Raw genomic sequence first — 9,779 nt, forward strand, 5'->3', positions numbered from 1 at the left:
GTGAATTCCTCTCCTGCTCCTCTGCAGCTGAGATCCCATCACTCAGACCCACACTGCCTGGGCTTGAATGTGTTCATCATCTTCTTGGTGAACCCTTTTTTCAAGCCTTCCCTGTGCAGTCGTGGTGCTGTAGATCAGAAGGTGGCTGGGGAGATGCCGTTGGAATTGCTGCTGCTCGTGGCCTGAGTCTGCCAGTGCTGTGTTTGCTGAGCCAGGCTGGCTGCCTGCAGTGTCAGAGCTGTGGGCTCAGCAAGGGACTTGCTGGGGTAGCTACATCTAACTACACACACAAAGTAATAAGTGGAAGTTTAATTGGACTGTATAATTTGAGGTGAAAATGAGTCCAGAGCAGTGAGCTCAAGGATGGAGTGAGTCACCGGCAGGTCAATATCAGAAGATAGAAGAAAGATGTGTTTGTTGTGCCAACAGCTGGGACAATGGCAGGTGTGTGCACAGCAGTTGAAGTTTATAGAGTCTCAGTGTTGGATTATGAAATTTTTCCACTTGTGTGACTTTGGAAGTTTGCCCCGGGAGCTGTGCAGAGCCGCTGCCTGCGCTTCGCTCTGCTGCTGCACTCAGGCTCAGTTATGAATTGCCTTAATGTTCAGGACAAAGACTGTGCTGCTGCTGCTGTGGAAAATGTCAGTGTTCCCTGAAAGCTGATGTAATCCAAAGGATAAATGTCAGCTCTGAGGCAGAGCTCAGCGCCCAGAGCCACAGCCGGAACCTCCCCACTGCTCCTGCTGCTCCACTTACCCTCCAGGCGGGGCCCAGAGCTGGAGCACAGGCTGGTGCAGGGATGGGGGTGCGTTAACTTGCAGGAGCAGCTTCAACACCACGAGCATTTTTGTGGTGTGACTGCATTCCCCAGGCCCAAGCCCCGCTCCTGCCGTGCTGGAGGGAGCAGTGGGAGCGCAGCTCTGTCCTCGGGCAGCGCACTGTCTCCTGATTGAGTTTCATTTCAGCTGTTGTGGGTGATAACAGGTTTTAGTACAGGATCATCTGCTCATAAAGCCTTGAATCATCTGCTAAAGTCCGTGGCTGGTCACGTCAGTCCCAGCCCAGCGCTGAGAGCCCGGGCTGCACGGCCGGGGGGATCCGAAGCTGAGCAGAGCAGGCACAGGAGCGCGGCTGCTGCTGCTTCTGTCCCGTGGCCCTTCCAGCTTCCTCTGCTTTGCTGAGCACTGTCTTGGTTTCCCATTGTACAGTTTTTTCCTCAGGTTCACAGTTTTCCAGGGGAATTGTTTGTTTCTCCTGATGCAGACTCAGTTCTTTGTAACAAATTGCATGAAGGTAATCTCTCTCTTTAAGGGTAACAAAAACATTCCTAAATGTGGGAACAATGGCACAGCCAGTTGTGTGTTTCCTGACTTTAGCCAACACTTTGACTTTTGAACTTTACTTTAGCTCTTAGATTGTGTTCAAAGAGGTCAGAACTGCTGAGTCCATTCAGCCACAGCAGGAGGGAAGGCGCTGGAGCTTTGCTGGGTGATGTCCCAGGCCAGGGCTCTCACCTGAGCTTGTGCTGTCTCAGCAGAGGCAGCTGTTCCAGCACAGGCAAGACGCTGCCTCGTGCCTGTGGTGCTGCACTCCTGAGTGCGGAACACACACAAGCTGTTTATCTTGTAACCCTGTCTTTGTCTCAGGATAGGTTCTGCTCGAAAGAAGCAGTTTGACTTATGTTCTCTCTTGTTCAGGTTTAGTTCTGACTTGACCCTGGCATTTCCCTCTGGTAAGAGGCCAGATCTCAAACCTGGGTAACGTTCAGACTGAGGCAGGGGGAAGGAGGTGAGGAATGAAGCTTTGCAGCCGTGGGGATAAGGGCAAGTGGCAGAAAAAAGTCTCCTCTTGATTGGAATTCATATTGATTCCTCCAGAATGGTGTTTTCTCTCATTTGGGATCAATCCCTTGGGGGTCAGGTGGTGAACATCTGGTGCAGCTGTGAGACTTGACCCCCAGGCTGTGAGCAGGGAGAGGAATCACTCTGAGCTCCCACATCCGTTTCCCCAGGCAGAGGATGGGATGTGAGGCTGTGTCCGTCCTGCACAAAGGCAGGATGCTACTGCCCCTGGGGCAGGGGGCTGTCAGCAGCCATCCATCGCTCCCAGAGTCGCTGCCACCTCTGTGCACGGCGCTGGGAGCGTGTTGGGTGCTGGGGCCCACGGCCGTCGTGCGGGAGAGGGACGGAGCCAGGAGCCAGGGGAGCACCAGCACCCGGCAGCGAGGGCCACGCTGCAGCCCCGGCTGCTGCTTCAGGCAGCAAACCTGAGTGTAGGAGCTGCTTGAGGAGAAAAGGAGGAAGCTGTTGAACCGACCCCCGAGGGCTCAGGTCGCCCTTCCCAGCTGGGGCTGCTCCTGCCCGGGAGCCGTGTGCCCCAGGCTGGGGGGTGATGCTCTGAGGCCTCAGCCTGGGAAGGGCCAAATCCTTCTGCTTCCCTTCAATAATCCACGGGAAACAGACATCTTGGGAAGTGACTCTGGGGGGAAGAGCTGTTCGGTTCCTCTGTGAAAGCTTTGTGTTAGATCAGGGGCAGAGCTGCAGCTTGTGTAAATTATTGTGGCTGAGCTGAAATAAATGGAGATTTGGCTGCCGACGGCAGATCGGGGACGGCCCCTGGAGAGACCATCCAGGCTCAGAAAGGCACGTGCATCACTTATCTGCTCAGCCAGACCTTCCTTTGAGTTTTCTGGCCACCCTTGACCTGTGCTGATGCCGTGTCCCGCTCCAGGGGCACAAACCTCTGCTGCCTTCGTGGTGACTGTGCCCTGACCCTGCACATGCAATGGGAGAAGTGGCTGCTCCTGGTGGGTCAGGCTGTGCCTGGGCTCCTGGTGCTATGTGGAAAGCTCACAGAAGGGTATTTGTCTGGAGGGAGAAGAGGCTTTTTGTAACTCCTCATTCAGGTTGTAAAAATAATTGGCTATGTGCTCCAGCTGAAACTGAACCCGTGGAGCAGTGGTGACAAACTTCATTCCCCTCTGTGGATAACCCCCGTGTGCTTCCCCTCCCCAGGCAGGGGAAAGCTCCCATTAAGAATTGATAGCCAGCTGGATTTTAATTCCACAAGTGAATTTGACTACTGATGTGAAAAAATTACCTTTGTCACCACGATGATATTTTTTTAATGAGACAGAAAAGGTTTGGTGCTTTTCCAGCTTATTAAAGCCTTTGGAGCCTGTGTGCAGCAGCACACGGGGACAAGGAGGGGAAATTACATTAAGTGCATGATTGGCAAAACAAAATTGAGCTCGTTCTTATTTATTTGTTGTTGATCTATCAGAAGCATGTGAGTGAATCCTTCCATTATTCATGCAGGAGGATAAAGGGAGATGGCCTCAGCTGCGGGACTCCGCTTTCAGCTTCAACTCTTCTTTCCAGATGAGGAAAGTGGATACCTCACTGTTATGGGGACACAGATAAGTGAAGGTGGTTGTATGAAAAGGGAGCAATTCGCATGCTCTGTGGCAGAACAGGATGTTACTCAGGAAGGGACCATCCCCAGGGGCTCATGGCAGCGGCTTGTGGGTTCCCCAGGATGAATGTCAGCGCTGACAAAAGGCCTCTCACCCTCCCAAAAGCAGAGAGCAGATTTATCTGAGCTGGCGCATCCCCAGGAGTTAAGTCCCTGCAGGATCTCCTCAGGGCTCTGGGTTGGGCGAGGGGGCTGCTCCAGCCCTCAGCCGCAGCTGGAGGTGCTGCTCTGCAGCTCTGAGGCTTCGCTGCGTCCCTCACCCCGGCTGTGTGTGCAGAGCCCGCTGCCTTCAGGTCGGCTGCGTTGCCAGCGGGGACTTGGCCCTTCTCCAGCTGCTGCTTCCTTCCTCCCTGCGCTCAGCACAGCGCTCAGAGCCTTCCACTGCCTGCCCAGCAGCGTGGGGAAACTGCAGCACATGATAATCCAATTTACTGCTCAATGTTCCTTTCTGGTGTTTTTTTCCAGGGGAGGAGCAGGGAGCTGAGGTTGGTGCTGAGCTGGAGACGCTGACTCCCTGAGGAAAGTCAGGCAAGCCACGAGCTCCTGGCCCAGCTTCCCCAGCAGCACAGGGGGGTTGCCATTGTCTGTCGGTGTGATGAAGAGTCACATTGATCAAAGGCTCAGCAACGTTCATGCAATTAACATCATTTTCTGATGATTCTTTTGGCAGTTAGAGGTCGTTTTGCTGCAGTGAGGCTGAGGAGCAGGACCTGAGGCCATAGAAGGAAGACTCGGGCTATGGGACACAGCTCTCCAAGGTGGCTGCTGCTCAGGTGCCCCATGTCCACATCCCAGACCTGGAAAACATTCAGACTCGGGGCAGGGAGAAAGAGAGGAGAGGAATGAACCTTTGCTGCCACAGGAATAAGGGCAAGTGGAAGGAGAAATCCACTCTTGGCTCGGCCCCAGCACGGGACATCCCCAGCACAGGCATATCCAGCAACCTCTGCTCAGGCTGTGCCCCCAGGCTGGGGGTTCTCCCTGTCTGCAGGGCAGAAGTGGTTTTGAGGAGGGCTGTGGCTGCTTTGGTGAGCTTCTGAGCTCAGGAGGTTTGTATCTGGGACTCGTCCTGCCGCGGGCGTGCTGGGGTCTGGGACGTGGTTCCTGTGGCACGGCTGTGCTGCCTCGGGCTGGGAGGTTTAAAGGAGGTGGAGCAGTTTCTGTGCTCAGGGAGCTGCCAGCTCCCTACGTGCTGCTGCAATACAAATAATTTTATCAAAAAGATTATTTCTAAGTCCTGGCAGGACTCTGAGATCTTGGCTTCTCATCCAGACCGTGTCTCCTTTTATTTCTTGAGGACTTTGGAAAAAAATAAACCCCTCTGGCTCCTGCCACCGTGACTCAGGCAGGAGGAGCCGAGCCCCACGTTCATCAAGTCAGCGCCTGAGTCAGAGCAGCCCTTACGCCATCCTCTGCAGCAGGGTGGCTCGGGGACGGGTGTTTGCAGCAGGGTGTTTGCTTTGTTCCTTCTGAGGAACATAATTCATCTCAGATGTGGACTTTGCCCAGAGAACCACCTGGAAAGCCAAGGGGAATCTGGTGCCAATTAGTGGTGCAGAGCTTCACCCCATCCCCAGGAGGTCTCTGCCCTGTGGGGCTGAGCTGGGAGAGCAGCAACCTGCACTCAGGAAAGAAAGGGATCCTGAGCCTGGAGGGATGATGCTGGAAGTGGAAGGGACCCTAGGAGACAGCAGAGGTGTAAAACTTCAGCTGCTGCTGGCTTATACCTGCACTGCTGAAGGATCTGCTGCTCTGCAGGAGATCCTGGGGCAATCACTTAAACCTCATCCAGCTGTTCCCCTAGGAGAAGGATAAATGGAATGATTTTGTTTTGGTGGCCCCCTGGATGCAGGCTGACTGGGACTGCTGCTGCCACCCCAGCAACGGCCAGGTCAGTGGAAGGCCCTGCCAGGCTGGGGCAGGGGCTCGTTCCGTTCCCAGTGTGCGAATATGGAAATGTGATTTCAGGCCCGGAGTGTGAGCTGAGTCGTCACATATGTCACAGTAAAATGAGCTGCAGTCCTTGCTGGGGCTGGACTTGCTTTGTCCTCTCCCTCCCCTTGCTGGCTCCAAGCCCCAGCACCGGGTAGCACCACACACCTTCAGCAGCTGCTCCTGAGCAGAGGCAGCCCCCTTCTCCCTCTCCTTCATGTGGTTTCTCTATGCTTGAAGCTTTTCTGTGGAGCAAAGAACATCACCAGTATCTTTACTGAGAAGAAAGCAGAGAGAGTGGTTTGTGTTTTTACAGGCAGCAGTCTTGCAATAAATTGTATTACCAGGTGCCTGTGCTGACAGCAAGGATTTGGATCAAGGAAGCCTGGGGACAAAGAGGTTTTGGTGATGGATTTGGGTTGTTTGGGGTTTTTCTTTTACTCCTCTGATGTTAGCCTGCACCCCAGAGAGAGAATACCCTGTCTTGGTGTCACTGCTTTAATTGGAGTGATCCTCTGCAGATGCCATTTGTGGGCTGATGAAAGCTGAGGCAGGAGCTGGTGCTTCCCCGCTCAGCTCACACACTGGGGCCACGGGGCCGGCTGCTGCCTTTCCACACGGCCTCCCCGGGGTCTCTTACAGGACTTGCAGACTGTTAAAAAGCCACATCAAACAGTGTTCCTTGCATTTAAGCTTCATGACAGAAGACAGTCTATGGTGTTGAAACCCAGCTGGGAGCTGGTAGGATGGAATGGAAGGAGTTAGGGGAGCCCCTGGCTACTGGCAGCTTCCAGGCTGCTCAGGTGGTGGCATCCAACTGCTGTGCTGCAGGAGTGTGGCTGATTTAACCACTCACTCAACCACAGCCAAACGGGCTGGGTATTCTGATTATGTGAGAAGCAGCTTGCTCAGTGGTTTTTACTTTAACCAAATCACATTATCAGTCCAGCTCTTGGAATCGTCCGGAAACAAACCTTAAAGGAAAACAGGCAACGGCCTTCATTTATTTGCTTTCTGACAGCCTCTATACACAAGGGTGGGGAAGCAGATTTTACTTCACCAGGCACAGGAAACAGTCTCTGTTTTATTTTTTTCCAAATAACTTTTAAAACCAGAACTAGAGAGTGGGGTTTCTTCCTGAAGGAGCTCCAGGTGCCTGGTGTGTGTGTGCGTGTGTCTGCACAGTGCTGCTCTAGGGATGTGTCCTCAGAGGTTTCCCACAACCCAGCCTTGGCTTCCAGATCCCTTCACACTTAGCTGAGGCTCAAGCTCTGCCCCTTGGTCCTTTCCAGGTCTCTTTGTGCAGAAGGGTGAAGCTGAAGTCTTTGTTTCCTGATGCTCACAGGAAGGGCCAACATCTGAATTTTGAAAGTAGGGCAGTGAGAAATACACGGAGAGGTGATGAGACATAGCAACAGGCTCCTGCTGAAAGGGGAGAGTCAGGCATTCAGTTACTTGTCTTGAATGTGTGGTCCTGAGAGCCAACTTTCCCCTCCTTGGATATCTCCTCCAAACACAGGGAGATGCCAAGCAGTTTAACTTTGCCAGTGCTTCAGAGACACTAAAGGAAGCGAGGGGAAAGCTCTGCCTGTGTCAGCGCTGCCTGAGCCCCAGCCTCAGCACAGGGACCCTGAGGAACCCTGCAGACAATGCCTGCTTTGTCCACCTCCCCTCTCCTCGGGCGCCGTGAGACGCTGAGTCCAAACATTTAACCACAAAATGCATTAATTACCGTCCAGCTCCCCGGGGAAAGAACCAGAAAAAACACCACATGCTACTGCATGGAAAGTGCATCGATTGTTAAACGACTCCGAGCTGCAACTACTGCTGCTAAAAGTTCTTGATTAACATTTCCTAGAAACACTGAGTCCTCCAGCCTCTGCTTGGAGCAGCGTTCCCTCGGACCCTGCAAAAGAGGAGCGACCCTGGAACTGTGGGATGAAGCCAACTTCCCATGTAATGGTACAGGGTGTGTCCTGTGCTGCTGTACCCCTGCCTCGACCCACAGCAGAGAGGGGGCTTCCACCGTGTTTTTCACCAGTGTCAGTGTGTTTTCCGCCCTGGGTCTGGTTCCACGCAGCGCCTGTGCCCTGGCTGCTCGCTGCAGCGCCCGCTGGGACCCGCTCCGGGAGCCGGCAGCTAATGCTGAAGTCTGGCATCCACCCCGGATGGAAATGAGCTGTCTGGGGACAGCTGGTTGGGAGCTACAGCAAACTGCAAACAGTCTGACACAAGCAGAAGTCTGGTTTCCCCCGCAGTCGCTGTGAATCTGGTGGGTTAACAGCTCCAGTCGGCTTCACAACCACCACCCAGCACAGGGGTAAGGAAACAAGCGAAACCAAAGCAGCCCGGTCCTGGTGGCAGGGGATGGAAGGAGCCCAGAAACCTCACTTGGTGTTGGGGTGGGAGGCCAAGGGCAACGGCAGCTTGAGGGGTTTCTCTGCTAAAGGGGCACCACGCAGCAGGGGATCTGGGACAGGCCTCTCTCCTCCAGTCCCTGCTCTTCCTCTTCAAGTCTCCAGGGAAGGACTTTGCAACATCCCAGACTGCAGATGAGCCCAGGAGCCCGAATTAGCATCGGAATGAGAATGTTGGTATTTTTAAACCAGGGTGTGTCCTTCCTGCCTTTCTTTTAATAGGTGTCTGTGGGCAGGTTCTTTGCAGCCTCACACACCATCACTCTGAAGAGCTGCAGGGCACCCACTGCCTGGCTGTAGCCACAGCTCAATGCCCAGCGAGCTCTGTGCTGCCTCCAAAACCCTCCTCAGCATCTTTTCTCCTCAAGGCACTGTCATTGTTTAAGAGTTGTGGTGTTCACTGACCAGCTCCCCTCACAACCCAAGAGCCGTTTTTGGATCCTGGGGCCGGTGAATCCCACCAGATGAACGTGCACAGCGAGGGCCAGGGCAGGAGAGCGCTGCCTTTGGTATCTCTAACATCTGATGCCTCCAGTTTCAAAAGCACTTGGAAAGTTTGAGATGGAAAATTGCTGCATAAAGGCCAGAAGTGCCAGAGAAGTGAAACAACAATAATAGGCTGTTTTGCCTCCCTGCCAGATGGAAATCAGCCTTCTCAATACAGCACAAAATAACACCAAGGGAGCGACCTCCTGATCTGAGCAGAGGTGGGGGGCCAGAATCGCTCTGTGCTGACTCCCTGCAAATTCAGCTTTGAATAACTCACTTAACTTTTCTGACTCATTCCTCACAGCTGTAAGAGGTGGGTAATGCTCGTTCCCCCACGGGTTGTTAGGAAGACTGGTTATTTCTGGTGTAAAGCTCGGACAAATGAATTCTAAGCGCTATCAAAAAGCCCCCAAATCCTCTGGAATAACAGAAGCAGCAATTACAGAGCGAGGAGAGAAGTGAGAGCTTTCAAAGCCCTTCTGAGCGTTGTTAGAGAAAGAGGTTTCATTTAATGGGGGGGTGAGGGGTTTGGTAGGTGGCAGCTGGAAACCAGGAAGATGCCATCTACAAGTGAAATGACTGAAAAGATATTAAGCAACAAGCAAGGCTGGCACAGCTGGATATAAATGAAATAAGCCAGCTATTAGCTGCTCTGCAAGAGAACAGCGGGTCAGCTCTTTTGTTAGGGAAGGAATTCAGCTGCAGTGAGGGAAAAGCAGCGCTGGGAGCTCCTTTGTGTGGTGGTAAAACACAGAGAAGGCACAGAGAGCCTCGCAGACCTCAGAGCTGTGGCTCTACACCCACCTTCAGCAGAGCCCTGGGAGAGCTCCTTCTTTGTACCCAAACCACCGCCTTTTCAGAGCAGGTGGCTCTTTGGCCTGGGGAAGCTCATAAAGTGTTTCAGATTTTACAGACCCCTGTGATTTTGAAACTTTTGGCAGAGGAGGATGGTGGAGGACAGAGAGGAAGGCTTGGGCCTCAGCTGGGGAGGAGTGTAACTTATCCTGGAGCTGCTCTGCCTGGGTTCAAACGCGGAACCAGCTGCAGAGGGTGACAACTGTCCCCTGGCTGTGTGCTGTGACGGCCTCGCAATAAATCCTGAACCTGCTGGGGACATCAACCCAAGAGTGATGCTTGTGGAAAGGCTCTGACAATCCCATTGAAGGGAAACGAGGAGGGCTGCGCAGAACGGGAACGAAAAGGACTTTGTCACGTTGGTTGCCCAGCCCTATCAGCACCGGGAGAGCAGCTGGCAGCAGTTTTTCCTGCTCCAGATGAACAATTCATGGGCATTCAAAGCTGAAATTTGCCTAAAAACATCCAGTTATGGAGAACCAAGGGCAGTAAAACCCCTGGAGAGATGCGAGGTTTTGTTATTACCAGTGAGTGTTGGAAACCATTTCATCCACAGCCGTTTCTGGCTGCTCGGATGCATTTGGGTACAAATTACAGGGAGGGTTGTTCCAG

The sequence above is a fragment of the Colius striatus genome, chromosome 24 (genome assembly GCF_028858725.1).
Source record: "Colius striatus isolate bColStr4 chromosome 24, bColStr4.1.hap1, whole genome shotgun sequence".
NCBI classification, from domain to species: domain Eukaryota; kingdom Metazoa; phylum Chordata; class Aves; order Coliiformes; family Coliidae; genus Colius; species Colius striatus.